Raw genomic sequence first — 15,384 nt, 5'->3', positions numbered from 1 at the left:
AATCACTGATATCAAGTGTCTGTTCGATTGGTCTGGATTTGCCAAAAACTCTGTACATCTTCTAGGGTTAACCTCGGAATCCACATCAGATTTTTTTGTGTGAGATTTGTGGTGTGTACCAGGCCATATTGTTCATGTTATTTGGGTCAAGTTCTTTAGTCCTCCTGGTTAGTGGGTGATTTGGATTTCTTTGATGTGTATGTGTGTGTGTGTGTGTGTAAAGCAGGAAATATCAAGTGTGGATTGTGTGTGTGCATTTGAGGAGCACCAAAGTGCTTGTATCATGTCAGGACACTGGATTCTGAAACACATCCCTAGATTTCTACAGTGTATATCTATTTCTGTAGAGAATGAAGAAGAATAAAACACAAATTACTCAGTATACATATTCACCAAAGTTACCTGATTATACTATAATAAAGAACCCCTATGAAAGGTAATTCAGGGCTGGAGGTTGTTTGTGAAAGTGTTTGTGTTTAGCATGTGGGAGTTGGGTGAAAAAGAATGAATGTCCACAAATCTGGAAACATGCAAAGACATCAGTAGTTTTATGTCTGCATGCCCACAGGTTTGGTTAGTGGTTGCATGGGTGTGTGGGATGACAGCACAAAGTGGTTAGTAGAGTGCAGTGATTTTTGGTCTGCTTGAGTGTGTGTCTGTGTGCATTTGATGGAGAGGATTGGAGGTTAGCCTTTGTGGGGCTTTTGAGTGGCTCTACATTATGCGTAAATAGGAAAGAAAAACATGGTGCGTTTATGTGCCTGTTCAATCTGTACCGGTCTGATATGTATCACAAGAGGGGGAATCAGTGTGTGTGTATGTGTGATTGTAAGTTTTTAACCCAGTATGGATTTTTAAACTGTTCCTCTTTCCTTTCACCCACGGGCTGCGGCACAAGGGCATGGTGTGTAGTACCCCGTCCAGCAGCTGCAGAGCCCGGCAGCAGGTGTACTCCACCCAACAGGGGCTATGTTTGATGCTCTGTCGTGGGGTAGTCGTGGCCCCCAGCCCTTCACAAAGCTCAGGCCGCAGATACAGCCTCCGCCGAGGTCATCCACACCATCCCCGCAAGCTGCAGAAAGACCTGGAAGAAAGAGGAAGTGAGGCATTAGGGATGTTATTTTAAATGATTTCCTCACAATCTGAATAATATCATGATATTTCTTTTCGGATATCCAGATAGTCAAAATACATGTTTTTCTAACTTGTTAGGAATTGCTCGCAAAATCGGGAGAGAGCGGGCGCGGCTGCGCATAAGCTTGTTTGGGGAAGTGATGGTTAAGCGGCGGAAGAGGACAGCCAGCAGGTGCATGTGAAGTCTGCGGGGGTGGTGTGGCATGGAGGGAGAGAAAAGTGCAGCCAAACCGACGGCGATGAAGTTAGACAACTTGTCGCTTTCAGGTGAGCTATCATACCATCTGGTAGGTGCTTACCTTGGACTGTGCACTGGAATCAATGTAAAAATGCTAACTAGCTACAGTAGCAGGGCAATACACTTCGTTGCTTTAACCACACGTAATCCACAACAACTCCATTCATATTAAAACAACAGCCTACCTGTTGGTTGATCATTGTAGCCTTCACTTCTCAGACAACTTAATTCCGTAATTGTAATTCCATTTTGCAATGCTTACAAATCTCCAACTTCACTTCCACATGAAGTCCCTGACAACAAGAACAAGCTAAACGTGGTATAACCTGTGTGTAGCCTATGAGGTATTACTTTACCTAAAAACTTCACATTCAAAAGTTTGTTGTTTTATTAAATTCTAGAATATAAATAATGTAATGGTATTCTTTGTGTTTAGTGCCATGCCCTGGCCTATCATAACTCTTAGCTAGTTTGGTCAGGTGTGAACATATATTCTAGGTTTGTATTTCTATGCTTGGTTAAGGGTGTGGTTCCCAACCAGAGGTAGCTGTCGGCTCGCTGTCTCTGATTGGGGATCATACTTAGGCAGCCAGCTTTCCTGCCTGCAAGTTGTGGAATTGTGTTATGTCTTATGTTTAGGCTTGTGTGTTAGCCTTTGGACCGTGGTGGATAGTTTAGTTGTTTAAATATTGCTTTGAGTTTCCACACTGCTGCTGGGTTTTGGCCCATTCCTCCATGCAGATTCCTAGAGCAGTGATGTTTGGGATAACCAACACAGACTTTCAACTCCTCCAAAGATTTTCTATGGGGTTGAGATCTGTGAGACTGGCTAGGCCACCCAGACCGAAATGCTTCTCAAGCCACCTTCGTTCAAGGTGCGCGATGTAAGGTGTGTTGGGATCATTGTCATGGCTGAAAGACCCAGCCGCGTGTTCATCTTCAATGCTTGCTGATGGAAGGAGGTTTTCACTCAAAATCTCACGACATGGCCCCATTCATTCTTTCCTTTACACGGATCAGTCGCTGGTTGCAGAAAACCCCAAAGCATGATGTTTCCACCCCCATGCTTCACGGTAGGTATGGTAGGTATCTTGGGATGCAACTCAGCATTCTTTTGTCCTCCTCCAAACACGACGAGTTGAGTTTTTGTATCAAAAAAGTTATATTTTGGTTTCATTCTGACCATAAGACATTCTCCCAACCTCTTTGGATCATCCAAATGCACTCATAGCAAACTTCAGACGGGCCTGGACATGTACTCGCTTAAGTAGGGGGACACGCCTGTATAATTGCAGGATTTGAGTCCTGGTGTGGTGGATATTGATGCTAGCTTCGATGCTTTGGTCCCAGCTCTCTGCAGGCGTCTTCATTAGGTCCCCCCAGTGGAAACCGGGATTTTCCTCACAGTTCTTGTGATCACTTTGACCCCTACGTAAGTGAGATCTTGCGTGGGAACCCCAGATCGAGGGAGATTATCTGTGGTCTTCATGTCTTTCCATTTCCCCTAATAATTGTTCTTTACAGTTGATTTCTTAAAAATAAGCTGCTTACCCATTGTGATTCAGTCTTCTCAGCCTCCAGGTCTACAATTTTGTTTCTGGTGTCCTTTGGACAGCTCTTTTGGTCTTGGCCATAGTGGAGTTTGGAGTGTGACTGTTTGAGGTTGTGGATAGGTGTATTTTATACTGATAACAAGTCCAACAGGAAATACAGCTTAATACAGGTACCGAGTGGAGGGACAGAGGAGCCTCTAAAGAAGAAGTTATATCAGCCTGTGAGAGCCAGAAATCTTGCTTGTTTGTAGGTGACCAAATACTTATTTTCCACTATAATTTCCAAATAAATTCTGACAAAATCCCACAAATGTGATTTTCTTGACTTTTTTTCCTCAATTTGTTCTGCCATAAAGTTGACGTTACCTATGATGAAAATTACAGGCCTCTCTATCTTTTTGGAAATCGGGAGAATGCACACCCAAATACTTTTTCCCCCCACTGAGTGATCCTCTTTATTACATTTCCAACCCCACCATCCTCCCTATCTGGATTTAAACTAGTGAACAACTAAATGCTTAGGCCTCTACTTCATGCTTATACATACTATATGCATTTGTATGGACTGGCTACAGTCACTAATTATATTTTGGTTTGTTTTTACTCCTGAACTTCCTCCCATCATTTTCATGATGTCCATCTGGTATAGCTTCTACATGCTATATCTTTCTAACTGTGCTCTTTCACAAAGCTCACAACATATAACTATATACTTTATGGACACAGCACAAGACTCCATACTAGTTATCTTGTTGTTATTAGTTGTTGTTATTAGATCATTTTATTTTAATTGAGAAAAAGCCTTCATTGCTAAAATAGGGCTATATATTTTTATTTTATTTTAATATTAACCTCTTTCAAGCAATCGAATACTAAGGTCCATTCAGATATTCAAATATTTGAATAACTGCCGTGCCCATTCCTATGAGGTATAGATTAAAAGAGAAATATGGTGTCCCACAGGGGTCAATGACTTGGACCCATTCTCATTCAAAAGAATACCACTTCAACAGAGGCTATAAATTCACAAATTCGACAATAGCCAAATTGAACAAAATATGAAAATAAAACACACTAAGGCTGTGCATATCTCATATACTGTACATTGTACTTACTGACTGCAGGGGCAATGCCTCCAACGCTGCCTGGCCCAGGGATGTTGCCTGCCACGGCGTGCAGCCTGAGCTGCTGCTGCTGCCTGCGCTGTAGCTGCCTGCTGCTGCATTTTGCCTGTGACACTGTCTCAGGTCAAACACCTACAGGGGAGAGAACAGTCTGATGTCAGAACACCCTACAGAGAGACATCAGTGTCCAGTCAAACTCCTATAAGGAGAGGTCAACAAGAGGACAAACAACTGCAAAGAGAACAGACAGCGGTAATTGTGTTTCTCACCTTGATGTAGGCGCCGGGGTAGATCTTGTCGTACTGCGTCGCCCTGGCGCTCTGCCTGCCTCTCTGTCCAGGTAGTAGCTCTTGCACGAACTCACGGCGTGGTTCCAGCCATACAAGCGCATCCACACGTCTCCCCCGCCACGACACTCCAGCTGCACTCCTTTACCTATGTGCAAACCTGTGAGAGAGAGGGAGAGATGAAGATGCTGAGTACAAGTGAACAAGTTGTATTAAAGTGTTATATTTCAGTCAACAAAATAAGTTGCATTTACTACAGTGCGTCTTCTGCCACAGGTACAAACAGATAGAGACAAGGCATGGCATGATTCTGAATGACAGATATACACACAAACATAGTTTGCACAAAGGCATAGATATACCAATCAACATTTCTGAGCCAAAACAACAGACACACATATAAAAGGAATCCAAAATAGACATTTGCGGCAAGGTAAGAACTAGCATGCTTATTAATATAGAGATAGCACTAGAGGAGCACACAGACCTGGCTCTCTCGCGCTGGTGTCAGTGCGGTGGACGTTGTATGAGCTGGCCCAAACAGAAGCGGTCACCCCTGAGGGGTCCACGAGCCGTCCACCGGTCACCACCGGGCAGCTAGCTGGCACCTTGAACATCTCCCCCACCTGGACATCCATCTCAAAGTAGGAGATGGAGCACCAGAATCTGGCCCTCACAGACAATAATGTGGTCAGCAGAGTGTGTGTGTGTCGTGCATGCATGCGTTGCAATCTATACATCTATATACAGTGGGGAAAAAAGTATTTAGTCAGCAACACCAATTGTGCAGTTCTCCAACTTAAAAAGATGAGAGAGGCCTGTAATTTTCATCATAGGTACACGTCCTATGACAGACAAATTGAGAAAAATAAATCCAGAAAATCCCATTGTAGGATTTTTAATGAATTTATTTGCAAATTATGGTGGAAAAAATAAGTATTTGGTCACCTACAAACAAGCAAGATTTCTGGCTCTCACAGACCTGTAACTTCTTCTTTAAGAGGCTCCTCTGTCCTCCACTCGTTACCTGTATTAATGGCACCCCTGTTTGAACTTGTTATCAGTATAAAGACACCTGTCCACAACCTCAAACAGTCACACTCCAAACTCCACTATGGCCAAGACCAAAGAGCTGTCAAAGGACACCAGAAACAAAATTGTAGACCTGCACCAGGCTGGAAGACTGAATCTGCAATAGGTAAGCTGCTTGGTTTGAAGAAATCAACTGTGGGAGCAATTATTAGGAAATGGAAGACATACAAGACCACTGATAATCTCCTCGATCTGGGGTTCCACGAAGATCTCACCCCGTGGGGTCAAAATGATCACAAGAACGGTGAGCAAAAATCCCAGAACCACACGGGGAGACTCTAGTGAATGACCTGCAGAGAGCTGGGACCAAAGTAACAAAGCCTACCATCAGTAACACACCACACCGCCAGGGACTCAAATCCTGCAGTGCCAGACGTGTCCCCCTGTTTAAGCCAGTTACATGTCCAGGCCCATCTGAAGTTTGCTAGAGTGCATTTGGATGATCCAGAAGAGGATTGGGGAGAATGTCATATGGTCAGATGAAACCAAAATAAACCTTTTGGTAAAAACTCAACTCTTCGTGTTTGGAGGACAAAGAATGCTGAGTTGCATCCAAAGAACACCATACCTACTGTGAAGCATGGGGGTGGAAACATCATGCTTTGGGGGCTGTTTTTCTGCAAAGGGACCAGGACGACTGATCCGTGTAAAGGAAAGAATGAATGGGGCCATGTATCGTGAGATTTTGAGTGAAAACCTCCTTCCCGTCAGCAAGGGCATTGAAGATGAAACGTGGCTGGGTCTTTCAGCATGACAATGATCCCAAACACACCGCCCGGGTAACGAAGGAGTGGCTTCGTAAGAAGCATTTCAAGGTCCTGGAGTGGCCTAGCCAGTCTCCAGATCTCAACCCCATAGAAAATCTTTGGAGGGAGTTGAAAGTCCGTGTTGCCCAGCGACAGCCCCAAAACATCACTGCTCTAGAGGAGATCTGCATGGAGGAATGGGTCAAAATACCAGCAACAGTGTTTGAAAACCTTGTGAAGACTTACAGAAAACGTTTGACCTGTATGATTGCCAACAAAGGGTATATAACAAAGAATTGAGAAACTTTTGTTATTGACCAAATACTTATTTTCCACCATAATTTGCAAATAAATTCATTAAAAATCCTACAATGTGATTTTCTGGAGAAAAAAAATCTCATTTTGTCTGTCATAGTTGACGTGTACCTATGATGAAAATTACGGCCCTCATCTTTTTAAGTGAGAGAACATGCACAATTGGTGGCTGACTAAATACTTTTTTTCCCCACTGTATACTGTGTATATGTGTTGTCTTACCTGGATGATTGGACACAGGGGGAGGAAAGGAGGCCGAGCCATGATGCTGAGACCCTAAAAGGTGAACAAGGAAACGACTACAGGTTACCAAACATACACTATTCCTAACAATATCGGGAAAAAAAGCACCTCAGAAGACATACAGACACACTTTGGGCATACTGTGACACTGTAACACTGCCTAACACAGAAGTGTGTGTTGGATGGTGGAGGAGGCTGTTGGTGGCCACACCCATTCTGTTGTTGGGGTCCTACAGGAGTGTAGGATGCTGTGCTACTGCCTGTCCAAGTTGCTGAATTCCAAAACAATAAATACAAATTAACAACGGGCACAAGCTTAAGCCATCAATCTGGCAAACTACCATTTTGCATTTGTACAAATATTTAGATTTTTCTTTTCCACTTTTCAAATACAGTATGAGGATTCATCATGCCGTTGAAATGAATTGTGTAAGTGGCTCCCTGAGTGTGTGTGTGTGTGTGTGTGTGTGTGTGTGTGTGTGTGTGTGTGTGTGTGTGTGTGTGTGTGTGTGTGTGTGTGTGTGTGTGCGTGTGTGCGTGTGTGGTGAACCGTATGGCAGTACTAACTGTGGAACGCAGCCTGTGTCTGTGTGTGTTTGGAGCTGTTGTATCCATTCTGACCAGGCGGGGGCTGCGGCGGCTGGGGGTTCTGTGGTGGCCCGTGTGGCAGCCCGTGTGTTGGGGGTGGAGGGGGGCGGCGAATGGGGTCATAGGGGTCAGTGACCTGACCCTGAGGAGAGGCGATCTGTGGGGCCCCTCACTGTGACCTCCCTGGAGAGGCAGCATAGAGCCGGACACTAGAGAGGAGAGAGAGAGAGACACACACACACACACACACACACACACACACACACACACACACACACACACACACATGAAGAGCTACCAGGTTGTTGTCAATATCAATAGGTAGGCAGCAATCGATAAACAAACGTCACATAACAGGATGACGCAGTGACACCCATAGAAACTGAAATAGAACACTTGTGGACATCTTTGGTAACACCTATCTGCCAAACAATCACCTAAGCTTTATTAAAAGATCACCTTAGGGAGCAGCAAAACAGGAGCGGACATTCCATTTTTCTCTATGTATTGGAACTTATTTTTGTCCAGCTCCCATTACTAAGTTGGATGTGCGTAAAACTCCTCCCATTCATTTAACACCCTATCGGTCTTACCTGTGGCGAGAGGGGCATGTTGGGGGTAGAGGGTGATGGGCGGAGGGGCGCGCTGCGGTTCCGGCGGGAGCTGCAGAGGCCGGGAGGGGCTGGCCGTGGTCTGGAGGCTGTAGCTTGAGCGCCCCTGGGTGGGGGGTGAGGGTGGGGGGTGGTCCGCAAGGGGACATGCATGGTGGCATATCCATCTGGATACAGTCATGAATGTACTCCTCCTTGATCAGCCTCCCAGGGGGCCTAGAGGAGAGAGGGCTACCAACAACATGGTATAACATTGTCATTAGTTTCAAGTTTTATTAGTCGTACGGGATACACATGGTATACACCGTCCAACGAAATGCTTACTTGCAGGTTCCTTCTCGACAATGCAACAACAATAAGAAATAATAAAATATTAGAATACAAAACATAAAATAAAATGGCTCAGTAGAAAATAATAAAGATTTTAGCATAAGTATAATATTAACCACCTGTGTGTACATGCATTGTAAATGCATTTATGCAATTATAAACATTAAATGCTTTGTAATGAATACAAGTACATTTTTGCAAGGCAACTATAAAGAATTGATTAATGCAGAAACAGTCTAGCATCCAGGCCAGTGAGACATGGGCATACCACAATAGTACTTTTTTCACACTATTGTGCCAAGCCGAACCGCAGTTGCTGCCTTGGATATTTTCTTTTCACATTGTCCTTTCCAGCACAGTTCCAGCAACTACTTGGTGGGATGCTTAACCAGACCAGCACACAGCTTGGCTTGATGTGGCTAGGCTCTGTAGTATGATAAGGGTATAGGACTGAAGGGAAAGAGGAATGTTTGGAAATCTGACACCATCAACAAAGTAGATGAAGACAAAATAATACTGTTATAATTAAACAAGCCTGCAGTAAGTTGGTTAGTACTGTGATAGTGGCACTCACCTGTATTTTTGGAGACTGAGACCAACTTTGAAAGAGAACAAAAGAAAGGAGGGGCAAAGAAAGAAAGAAAGAAAGAAAGAAAGAAAGAAAGAAAGAAAGAAAGAAAGAAAGAAAGAAAGAAAGAAAGAAAGAAAGAAAGAAAGAAAGAAAGAAAGAAAGAAAGAAAGAAAGAAAGAAAGAAAGAAAGAAAGAAAGAAAAAGAGAATACGAGAGAGAAAATGGGGGGTAAATGTCTGCAATTTCACTGCAATGATTGTAATTAATTCAAATTGTGGAGAAGTCAAAAATATCATTCACATAAACCAACCTTTTATGCGAAGTAAAGTATAAAAAATTCACAACAGGCCTGATGAAAACAGCAAATGTCGGTAAACTTTCCATATGTCGACATAAAAAAAAAACTCTATACAAGGTGGGATCTTTTTGTGTCGGTAAAATGAATTATGTGAGAAATGGAGGTGGAAACGCTTTTATGCAAAATATTGATACACTATATGGCCAAAAGTATGTGGACACTCCTTCAAATTAGTGGATTCGGCAATTTCAGCCACACCTGTTGCTCTTATCCATAATAACCTCATCATGTAGGTAGCCTACCCGCACTGTATCTGCAAGTTGTTGGCTTGACCAGAGTGGGCACATCTGTTATTTTTTTACTAAACCATCAGTATAATTTTTTTTTTTTTTTTTGTCTATATTTCTAAATTTTTTTACTTTCATTCTTTAACTAAATATACTCTCCTGCAACCCACCTCACCCAACGTGGAAAGGATTCTATTATTTCTTTATAACTTTCATCAAGAACCGTAAGCTGAAACGTGTGTAGCAGCAATCTGAATTGGCTACCTGCTATTAGTTACCGTTAGCGTCTTCACCACTGTCCGTGGCCTACACTATCCACTAGCCAGCTCTAGCTAGCCTGGACAATTCGTCGCCAGTCTGCACAGCGTGCTATCGACCCAGCGTGCTATCACGACCCATAGCTTATTGGACTTTCTGCCGGAATCACTGGACCATAGCGCCGGATCATCACAACCAGCTAGCTAGCTGCAACTAAATGGCTACCTGTTAGTAGTCACCGTTAAGCGTCTTCATCATTGTCCGTGGCCTACACTATCCACCAGCCAGCTCTAGCTAGCCTGGACAATTGTCGGCCAGTCTGCACAGCGTACGTATCGACCCAGCGTGCTATCGACCCATAGCTTATTGGACTTTCTGCCGGAATCACTGACCCTAGCGCCGGATCATCACAACCAGCTAGCTAGCTGCAACCTGTTGCTGGCTGATATTTGCCATATAGCAAGCACCAGTTAGCCTTGAGCTAGCCTGCTAGGGCTGTGCTGAAGCACCAATTTGAACTGCTCTCGGACTCACATATTGCTGTTCACTGGACCTTATGATCACTCAGCTGCACAGCTGATGCCTGCTGGACTGTTCCTTTACACGGTACTCTGTCCTGTTTATTCTGTTTAGTCTTAGCCCAAACGTTATCGCTATTTCCAGTTGTGTCTTAGCTCTCTCTAATAACACGTGACTGCTTTATGCCTCTCTCCCATGTCAATTATGCCTTGCCTATTGCTGTTTGGGTTAGTTCTTATTATACAATTTCAATGTAGAACCCTAGTCCCTCTCAAACTGTCTCATATAGTTCCTTTGTTCCCCCCCATACACGCGAGACCGGCTCAATCGATGCCTCCAATGATGCTATCTCTTTCATTGTTACCCAACACTTAGGATTACCTGAACTGTACTCATATCCTTCCATATCCTTTCTGTACATAATGCCCCGAATCTCTTTTCTACAACGCCTCGGAGAACTGCCCCCTTTATTCTATGCTTACCCAACGCACTAGAAGACCAGTTCTCAAAGCCTTTAGTCGTATCCTTATTCTACTCCTCCTCTGTTCCTCTGGTGATGTAGAGGCTAACCCAGGCCCTGCAGCCCCCAGTATCACTCCTACTCCCCAGGAGCTATCATTTATTGACTTCTGTAACCGTAAAAGTCTTGGTTTTCTGCACATAAATATCAGAAGCCTCCTTCCTAAGTTTGAGTTATTCACTGCGTTAGCACACTCCGCCAACCCCTGATGTTCTAGCAGTGTCTGAATCCTGCGCTTAGGAAGGCCACCAAAAATTCTGAAATTTCCATCCCCAACTATAACATTTTCCGTCTCGATAGAACTGCCAAACGGGGGTGGAGTTGCAATCTACTGTAAGAGATAGCCTGCAGAGCTCCATCATACTATCCAGGTCTGTGCCCAAACAGTTTGAGCTTTTAGTTCAAAAATCCACCTTTCCAGAAATAAATCTCTCCCACTGTTGCCGCTTGCTACAGACCCCCTCAGCCCCCAGCTGTGCCCTGGACACCATATGTGAATTGATTGCCCCCATCTATCCTCAGAGTTCGATAGATTTGCTTGGTGACCTAAATTGGGATATGCTTAATACCCCAGCCATCCTACAATCCAAGCTAGATGCCTCAACCTCACGCAAATTATCAACGAACCTACCAGGTACAACCTAAATCCGTAAACATGGGTACCCTCATAGATATCATCCTGACTAACCTACCCTCTAAATACACCTCCGCTGTCTTCAACCAGGATCTCAGCGATCACTGCCTTATTGCCTGCGTCCGTAACGGTCCGCGGTCAAACGACCACCCCTCATCACTGTCAAACGCTCCCAAAAACACTTCAGCGAGCAGGCCTTCCTAATTGACCTGGCCCAGGTATCCTGGATGGATATAGATCTATTCCTGTCAGTAGAGGATGCCTGGTTGTTCTTTAAAAGTAATTTCCTCAATCTTAAATGAGACATGCCCCATTCAAAAAATACAGAACTAAGAACAGATATAGCCCCTGGTTCTCCTCAGACTTGACTGCCCTTGACCAGCACAAAAACATCCTGTGGCGTACTGCATTAGCATCAAATAGCCCCGTGATATGCAACTTTTCAGGAAGTTAGGAACCAATATACACAAGCAGTTAGGAAAGCCAAAGGCTAACTTTTTTCAAACAGAAATTTGCATCCTGTAGCACCAACTCAAAAAAGTTTTGGGACACTGTAAAGTCCATGGAAAATAAGAAGCACTTCCTCCCAGCTGCCCACTGCACTGAGGCTTCAGGAACACTATCACCCGATAAATCTCTACAATAATCGAGAATTTCAACAAGCATTTTGCTACGGCTGGCCATGCTTTCCACCTGGCTACCACTACCCCGGCCACCAGCTCTGCTACCCTCCCGCTAAGCAACTTGCCCATGCCCCCCAGCTTCTCCTTCACACAAATCCAGACAGCTGATGTTCTAAAAAGAGCTGCAAAATCTGGACCCTACAAATCATCTGGACTAGACAATCTGGACCCTTTCTTTCCTAAAACTAGCCGCGAAATTGTCGCAACCCCTATTACTAGCCTGTTCAACCTCTCTTTCGCAACGTCTGAGATCCCCAGAGATTGAAAGCTGCCGCGGTCATCCCCTCTTCAAAGGGGGGTGACACTCCTAGATCCAAACTGTTACAGACCCATATCCATCCTGCCCTGCCTTTCAAAAAGTTTTTGAAAGCCAAGTCAACAAACAGATCACCAACCATTTCGAATCCCACCGTACCTTCTCCGCTATGCAATCCGGTTCGAGCTGGTCATGGGTGCACTCCAGCCACGCTCAAGGTCCTAAATGATATTATAACCGTGATCGATAATAGACAGTACTGTGTGCAGCCGTTTCCTTGACCTGGCCAAGGCTTTCGACTCTGTCAACCACCGCATTCTTATTGGCAGACTAAATAGCCTTGGTTTCTCAAATGACTGCCTCGGCCTGGTTCACCAACTACTTCTCAGATAGAGTTCAATGTTCAAATCGGAGCCTGTTGTCTGGACCTATGGCAGTCTCTCGTGGGGGTGCCACAGGGTTCAATTCTTAGGCCAACTCTTTTCTCTGTGTATATCAATGACGTCGCTCTGCTGCTGGTGACTAGATCCACCTCTCGCAGACGACACCATTTTGTATAACATCTGGCCCTTCATTGGACACTGTGTTAACAAACCTCCAAACGAGCTTCAATTCCATACAACACTCCTTCAGTAGCCTCCCAACTCTGCTCTTAAACACTAGTAAAACAAAATGCATGCTCTTCAACCGAACGCTGCTTGCACCCGCCCATGACTAGAATCACTACTCTAGACGGGTCTGACCTAGAGACGTGGACAACTACAAATATCTAGGTGTCTGGTTAGGACTGTAAACCTCCTTCCAGACTCACATTAAGAATCTCCAATCCAAAGTTAAATCTAGACTCGGTTTCCTATTTCGCAACAAAGCCTCCTTCACTCATGCTGCCAAACATGCCCTCGTAAAACTGACTATCCTACCGATCCTTGACTCAGCGATGTCATTTACAAAATAGCCTCCAACACTCTACTCAGCAAATTGGATGTTGTCTATCACAGTGCCATCCGTTTGTCTCCAAAGCCCCATATAATACCCACCACTGTGACCTGTACGCTCTTGTTGGCTGGTCCTCACTCCCCACATATTCGTCGCCAAACCCACTGGCTCCAGGCCATCTATAAATCACTGCTAGGCAAATCCCCGCCTTATCTTAGCTCATTGGTCACCATAGCAACACCCACCCAGTAGTCTGCAGCCCAGCGGGTATATCTCACTGGTCATCCCCAAAGCCAACACCTCCTTTGGGCGCAATTCCTTCCAGTTCTCTGCTGCCAATGACTGGAACAAATTGCAAAAATCTCTGGAAGCTGGAGACACTTATCTCCCTCACAACTTTTAAGCATCAGTTGTCAGAGCACCTTACCGATCACTGCACCTGTACACAGCCCATCTGAAATTAGCCCGCTCTACCTCATCCCTATATTGTTATTTATTTTGCTCATCTGTACCCCAGTATCTCTATTTGCACATCATCTCTGCACATCATTCCAGTGTTAATACTAAATTGTAATTATTTTGCACTATAGCCTATTTTATTGCCTTACCTCATAACTTGCTAAATTTGCACACTGTATATTAATTGTATTTCCTGTTGTATTTTTTTGATTTTTGTTTGTTTTGTTTTACCCCATATGTAACTCTGTGTTGTTATTTTTATCGCACTGCTTTGCTTTATCTTGGCCAGGTCGCAGTTGTAAATGAGAACTTGTTCTCAACTGGTTTACCTGGTTAAATAAAGGTGAAATAAATAAAAAAATTGAAAATGCGATGGAAACCCATTTAACTTCATCATGCACAGCTTTTTATCCGCAAAAAGTCAATTTGATGGAAACACATCTCTGGTGGGGAACATGCGCGATATTGTTTAAGCAGATTTTTCGAATATTTGCATGAAAAATCTGTTACTGCAATATTTGTAATGTTATGGCAGAAAACACAGCATTTCCAGTACATATCAGAAACACCTGCACCATTAGGCATTAAGCAATATAGGGGTGAACTATCCCTTTAAGCTGTTGAACAGACCTACCAATGCCGGGCGAAACCACTCTCTCGTAGTGGTAGGGGTTGACACACATTGTCATATTTGAGGTCGAAGGCGTATTGGCAGAACTTTGACGTGCTTTTAGCTCATTCTTGTGTAGGTCTGGCCAGCGCCATAGTCGAGCGAGATCACATGGGGGGAAGCCTTTCCTCCCCTGCAACCTGGAGTGAGGGGGAGGCGGGAGAGAGAGAGAGAGTTAGAGATACATGTCTATTCAATCAAAACTAGTATATGGGTATAAGTTAAAATCTCTTAACTGGGCTAGAAATGTTTTAAAGAGAAGCTGTGCAGTCAAAAACGTGATTTTCCTCTTTTTTTTAAATGATATTTTATATGAGTTTGAAATAACACTCCAAATGTTATCCCAGGCCTGGAATTTCAGCCTGTTCAGGTGGAATGGAGTTTTGGCCCACATCATGAAACAGCAATCTGATCTGATTATTCTGACCAATGACCAATCATCTTTTATTTGCATATGTACCTCCTACTTTGAAGGGGTAAATGGGGTAGACTTTAGAGTCTAGAGAATCTCCGCCAATCATGGTTGTGTACATAAATATATAAAAATTGCATCAACATGCCCACACGATCAGACTGAGCATTTCAATTGCAAAAGGAGGCTCAGGGAAATAAATGTTTAATATATTTTGAGTTATTTTCATGAAATAAACACACACAGTGATTTATTAGACATACAGTGATGATTTAAAAATGAAAATAAATAGACTGTATGGGGGCTTTAAAAAAATTCCAATTTCTTTGTGAAGCTTGCGTTCAATTGCCCTTCCCTGTTAAACATAACAAGCTGATCTGACTGACTTAAGATGAAAACTCAACCCTGTTACGGTCAACCCCTGTTACTTTATTTGGCACTTAATAAGCACTTACTATAGTCATTTATTTGTATTTAACCTTTTTGAAAAGTGTAGGCATCCTGATAAATAAGAACACACCCCTTTTCCATTATACCTCAGCACACGGATCAAGAAGGCCGCTTTCAATTTTGAATTGTATATCCCCTCCCGGGGCAAATCTGGTGTTGTAGATAGAATT

At 43.7% G+C, this 15,384-nt stretch overlaps 1 pseudogene; it reads right to left on the bottom strand.

The window, feature by feature from the left end:
• Window positions 1–883: 883 nt before the first annotated feature.
• On the bottom strand, window positions 884–14,492 carry LOC121563761 (annotated as a pseudogene).
• Window positions 14,493–15,384: the final 892 nt, after the last annotated feature.

This window comes from Coregonus clupeaformis, unplaced genomic scaffold (assembly GCF_020615455.1).
Source record: "Coregonus clupeaformis isolate EN_2021a unplaced genomic scaffold, ASM2061545v1 scaf5544, whole genome shotgun sequence".
NCBI classification, from domain to species: domain Eukaryota; kingdom Metazoa; phylum Chordata; class Actinopteri; order Salmoniformes; family Salmonidae; genus Coregonus; species Coregonus clupeaformis.
This window is presented reverse-complemented; position numbering and strand designations above follow the sequence as displayed.